This window comes from Xenopus laevis, chromosome 1L, assembly GCF_017654675.1.
Source record: "Xenopus laevis strain J_2021 chromosome 1L, Xenopus_laevis_v10.1, whole genome shotgun sequence".
Lineage (NCBI taxonomy): Eukaryota > Metazoa > Chordata > Amphibia > Anura > Pipidae > Xenopus > Xenopus laevis.
In genome coordinates, this window is record NC_054371.1 from 185,778,057 (window position 1) to 185,784,711 (window position 6,655).

The following is a 6,655-nucleotide window of genomic DNA, read 5'->3' on the forward strand; positions in this document are numbered from 1 at the left end:
ACCCCCCTTCAGAACAGGACTCCCCCCCCCTTCAGAACAGAACAGGACAGGACAGGACTCCCCCCCCTTCAGAACAGGACAGGACTTCCCTCCCTTCAGAACAGGACAGGACTACCCCACCCCCCTTCAGAACAGGACTCCCCCCCCCTTCAGAACAGAACAGGACAGGACAGGACTCCCCCCCCTTCAGAACAGGACAGGACTTCCCTCCCTTCAGAACAGGACAGGACTACCCCACCCCCCTTCAGAACAGGACTCCCCCCCCCTTCAGAACAGGACAGGACTACCCCACCCCCCTTCAGAACAGGACAGGACTACCCCACCCCCCTTCAGAACAGGACAGGACTTCCACCCCTTCAGAACAGGACAGGACCCCCCCCCTTCAGGACAGGAATACCCCCCCCCTTCAGGACAAGACAGGACTACCCCACCCCCCTTCAGAACAGGACAGGACTACCCCACCCCCCTTCAGAACAGGACTCCCCCCCCTTCAGAACAGGACAGGACTACCCCACCCCCCTTCAGAACAGGACTCCCCCCCCCTTCAGAACAGGACAGGACCCCCCCCTTCAGAACAGGACAGGACTTCCCTCCCTTCAGAACAGGACAGGACTACCCCACCCCCCTTCAGAACAGGACTCCCCCCTTCAGAACAGGACAGGACTACCCCACCCCCCTTCAGAACAGGACTCCCCCCCCCCTTCAGAACAGAACAGGAAAGGACCAGGACTTCCCCCCACTGCTAGGGCCTTAATAACGCTACTGCATACATACTGAGCTGGGACACTCACACAGGAGACAGCAGCAGCACGAGAACAGAGGAGAGGAGTGGGAGGGGCAGAGCCACGATGGAAGACAGGACGGCGGAGCGGTCCTAGAGACCGCTGGATTCACCGAAACAGCTTCTGCTGGTCGTGCATACTACTGAGGAAGCAGGCCCCCACCGGGCCCCCTGTACCCCCGGGCCCCCACGCGACTGCGGGGTCTGCTTCCTCGGTAGTTACGCCACTGAAGACAGCTGTAGGACAAAAGAATAACACTTTATAAATAGAGAAAAGAGAGAGGAGACCAGAAGGGGATTGGGAGGGGGATATTGGTCGCTGGAGAACATAACAATAAAAATTAAAGGCAGTGAATATAACTAGATGAGGTAGAAGATGAGAAATAAAAGGAAGAAAGACATAAGGCAGTATATAGCATTTACTAGTGATGACCTGTTCAAAATTAAACATATTATTGGCTGTTTTCGGTTTCCTCACCTTTCATTTGGACTAAGCAAATATCAAAGCCTGTGTTCTGTAGTTACATTAAGATATTATTTTGAAAATTATTTTTACGTAATGTTTTATAGATAGTAGTGCTGTCACGTGCACAGTGCCCCCATGCCCCCTAGCCTCAAATTCTTCTGTTCTGCCACCGTCTGCTACCCCCCCATGCACGTTGTGTAGGGTTTTCAGGCACAACGGTTGTCAAGACAAAGACATGGCCCAAAAGAGTTGGGTTCCATCAGTTTTTTTTCCTGCCACTGCATTTGCAGTATCCCAAATCCAGAACAAACACCAAGGTTCCAGTCATGGTTCACACTTTTGCCTATGCCAGTCGCCTATCATGTTGGAAAGAGCCAACTAATCAGATGCTGCCAGGTCTTAAAGTGAAAGAACCAAGGCAAGGGTTCTGGGCAGGCGAGGGAACCAGAATGTGTGCCAGGAAGGTCAGGGAAAGAGTAGGTGTAGTCGTGGAACAGGCCAGGATCAATACCAAGCAGACAGTGTGGTACAGAGTCAGGATTCAAAAGCGTGGTCAAAAAACAGACAGAGGTCTGTTCAGGCAGCCATACAGCAATGGTCAAGGACTACTTATATAGAGTATAGGCAATGCAAACAGGAAGGATTTTACAAGAGTCGTGATGGGCAGGTGAATAAATTCGCGAAACACCCGCGAAAATTCGCCGAAAAAATTCGCCGGCGTCAAAAAAAATTTTCTCGAAAAAATTCGCCGGCGTCAAAAACGGGCGCGAATTTTTCGCTGTTTCGCGAATTTCGCAAATTTTTCGGCGAAACGGCGCAAATTCGCCCATCACTATACAAGAGCAACTGCAAAAGTAAAAATTGAATATAGTTTATATGGCAGTCCATCATGCATCTAAGCAACACTGTCACAAACCTATAGGTTTTTTTTTTTAGAAACTAGAAGTCAGGAGACAAAATAAAAAAATGGTCCCAATCAGCTGTTTTTGTGATTTGCATCCTGCCACCCAGTGATTCACTCAGTGAATGTGTACTACCACAAGGTGCAAAGCTCTTGATCTCCTACCCTGAGACCCCTTAGATCTTATGTTTCTCTCATTCCCTTACCACATGCTTCTCTGATGTGCCTAAATCTTAAGCTTTTTAAGTAGGTTCTAACAGTTTGCCTCAGTGTGTTCTATTGTTTTGTCATTTTATTCCCCATTATTGTAAAGCTCTTTAGAGAATGATTTCCTTATTTAATTCTAAAAATTATTATAATTGAATGCCACAGCAGTGACAAACATATTATTGTAAACCTCCATTACAATTTGCTTATAAGACATTTTATTACAGCTGTGTCATCTGCACTTAAAGGACACTGATGACTACAGGACCAAGTAATTAAACATTTATTGATTTGTTCTTTAAGCAATTTCTTAGTGATCTCTCATAAATGGTTCACACATTGCCCCTGCAGATCATCGAAATTTGAGATTACAAAACGTCTGCTCTACTCTATTTTTCATAGTTTATCGGACATTGCTAGGGATTGGGAATGATGAACCATATTCAACAGGTTCACAACATACAATTAAGATGATGACATTATGTATTGCTGTTTGGGGTTTTTTTTGCTCAAGCTAAACAGATTTTAGTTTTTACATTATACAAAATTGTTCTGTAAATTCAATCAATTTCATGGTACTATAAGTACCATTCAGAATATCAACAAAGGCTTCCTACAATATGGTAAAAATTCAATTAGGGAGGAATAAGAATAGCAATAAATAATTGTAAATACAGGTATAAAAAAATTATAAATGCCTGTATAAAGAGTTACAAAATTAAATTCCATGGTCCCTTGCCTAGTGCAGCTTACAGTCTAAGTGAGTGGGTAAAATACAGGCACAAATAGGAGTGGAATAAGTGTTACTATTCACAAAAGTTGGGGTATTGGCCCTTAAGTGCCAAAACTGGAGCAGATACTATTCTAGTGCAAAAAAAAAACATTCATTATGAGTTTTACCCATACTACATACTTTCTTGGCATAGTTGTGCATTGCTGAATAATTGGTCAGGCTTTTTGAAAGAAAAGGAAAAGAATGCAGGCTAAGTGCATTGAAAGCACAAAATGAACAGGGGCATTGAGAAACATTAATAGATATGAAAGGGAAGAAAAGTATTAAGGTGTCTTGGGGCTTAAATTACTTTTCAAGAAATAGGAGCAGATACTTGGCTGACTAAATTGTTGGCAGATTGCAAATAAAAACACAGTATTACCTAAAAAGTGTAATAAGGAAATTTCATTCGCACAACTAATAAAAAAAAATAGTTAAAGTGGTAAGTGCCAAGAGATAAAGGATAAATGCATCATGGGAAACAAAAAATTGCAAATTGCTGCAAAAGGGAAAATAACAAAAATACAGGAACTATGAAAGGCACATAGAAAATGAAAACTGTATGAGATGAATAAACCAGGTTAGTAAAAAGTGGGAAAAATAAAATGCTATATATGTACAGTAGATATGTGCTGTTTGTAGCACTGCAGTTAAACTTGTATCTTTTAATCTCAAGCCTTAATAGTACTGGAAGCTTTAATTGGTTTATCTTTTTTTTTTTCATTTTGCAACTTTCTAAATCAAGTGTCACAGTCATTTACACATAATCATTTAAGTGTATGAACTCAACAGCAAGTTGGTTGATGTCATACATAGAATTTGTCTTACGACTGAAGTGGCTGTTCCAGTGAGATGAGAGATTTATTTCCTATGAGCTAAGGCTGTTCAGGCTGAAAGATTGTCGATACATCATTCGTCAGTTAAAATATACACCCATTTTATTTTTTTTATTATTAGTATAGCCTAATACACCAAGGATTTTCAAAAAATACTAATGAGTGAACTGATGATGATAAAATAAGAATGCCCCAATGAATTTTGTAGATTAGGAGTGGATTTAAAGAATATTGTGATGGCAGCTATAGGTAATGTGTATGGAGAAGGGACAATATAAAAATAATACTAAAATGCTAACAGTAATAATAGATTTAAGTTTAAATATATAGTATACTAGATCAGGTACCATGCATTGCCCCAGAAATGATTATTTTTTTTAATAAAAAAGATGCCTTTTTTAATTGTAAAGCAGATTCATAAACAACATAGTTAGGTATACAAATTATTTTCAGCTCTAATTTCTGTTTTTGCAGTGACAGGCCTGTGTGCAAACACAAGGAGCATATTTTGCAGTGAAAACACAAAAATGTTAATTTTTGTGCCAAAATCTTCCCTGGTGCTCTTGAATAATGCATGAGATAGGATATGTGCCAGGTTGTTTCCAATGCTCTGTCCATGTGCTGCTACTTTAGTACTGATGCTATTATTGCGTGCCATTCTCCAAGTGCTGACTGGGGGTGGCAGATGTGGGCAAAAACATTGTGATTTGTCTTACCGCTGGGAGACTTGCTTTGGCGATGTCTCAGGACACAACAGATGGAAGCTTCAAACACATCCTATTTATCGCACAGTTGCTATGTTCCCTCCCCTTTGGCCAAGGCCATTTGAAAATTCAATTCTTCCTGTCTTCAGACTGCCTTTTCCACCTTCTATTGTCTTGATTCTGGAAGGGACTGCCTCAGGAATACATGCCCAACACCCTAAGATTAACTTAATGGTCACTGACCAATCAGAACCTGACACATGTACCTATGTTGTTATGTTAATAGTATAGGTGAAGTTAGTCAGAAAGTAGCTGGAGTTCCTGGAGTGAGGACCAACATGTCCATATTTGTAATTGTCTTTGTAAATATGCGTTATACATTATGTGTAGTTTAACTTGTTTTTTATGTGTATTGTACTGTAGGACTGTGTCAATAGCTTTTGTAAATAAATATATATTTTTATTGAACTCTGTCTATCATTAAAAAACCCTTATAACCAGGAATACTTATATATACTATACTTACATATTTACATAAATATATCCGTGGTCAACACTTTGGGGGTTATTTATCAAAGGTTGAATTTTAGAGTTATATGAGCATTTTTAGACCACGAATGCGGTTTCTAATTTAAGAAAAAACTCAAATGGGGAAAAACTTGAATCAGAGAGTTTTGAGTTAACAACCTGTATACTCGAATTGATCAAATTCTTGGTGAAAAAAAACTCGAATTTCTCTAATCAATCTCGTTCTCCAGTGAAACCCTCTGAAAAAAACCTCAAATATCATGAAGGCTATTATCATCTTCAAATGGTTCAATGGACCTCTGCCATTAACTTCTATATGACCTTGACAGGTTTTATATGGTATAAGATGGTATACTTAATCATGATAAATTTGAGTTTTAAAAAAAACAAACAAATTACAATTTTTTTTTTATTTAACATGCAAAATCAATTTTTGACTCTTCAAATTTCAAATTACCTTGAAAACTCAATTTTTTTGTGGAAAACACAACTTGAACCTTAAAGGATAAGTAAACCTTAAAATAAGTGAATGTAAAATTGATGAGAGTGCTATTCTAAGCACTTTTGCAATGTACATTCATAATTTATTTATTTTTAATTCCAAGATATTAAAGGATACATGTACTGTTAATGCGAATGAATTTTGTTACAACAGCGCCACCTGCTGGTCCAGTCTGACCACCAAGTAGTCAAGGAAGTTGTCAGGAGCAAAAAAGAGGCTGCTCTGATTTTTTTTCTGGTTAGGAAAAATGTGAGAAATGTTTCTAATGTTTTTCCTAAGTAGAAAAACATCAGAGCAGCCTCTTTCTTGCTCCTGACAACTTCCTTGACTACTTGGTGGTCAGACTGGTTGGAAAATGATCAGCAGGTGGTGCTGTTGTAACAAAATTCATTCATATTAACAGTACATGTATTCTTTAATATCTTGGAATTAAAAAAATAATAATAATGAATGTACATTGTAAAAGTGCTTGGATTAGCCCCCTCATCAATTTTACACTTAATTATTTTTAAGGTTTACTTATCCTTTGGCATAAGCATAATCTGAATTTATAGCTCATGTTTCTTTAACGACTTCCTTAAAAATTAGTGCCTAACATCATATTCATGCAAAATGTCTTTTAAAAAGTGTATTTTGATTTTTTCTTTGTTTGTGAATAAACCACCAGAACAATACTATAAATATCTCCAAAAACATAATATGGAAAAGTTGTTTTGATTTTTTGTTTTATGTGCTTCTGTCACCCTTGGATACAGCTTTTTACTTTGCCAAATTACAAATGTGAACAGAAATGTCTCCACAGCAGCATAATTCACCAGAGGGAAGCCATGTCTTCAAGCTCTCTATAGTGAGTTATTGCTCAGCATCGACTGCCTGTATATGAGCAACTAAAAGGACTGAGTGCTGTGTGCCATTAACTGAAACTTCAGTGACTGATAATAACTTCTCTCTAGGAAAG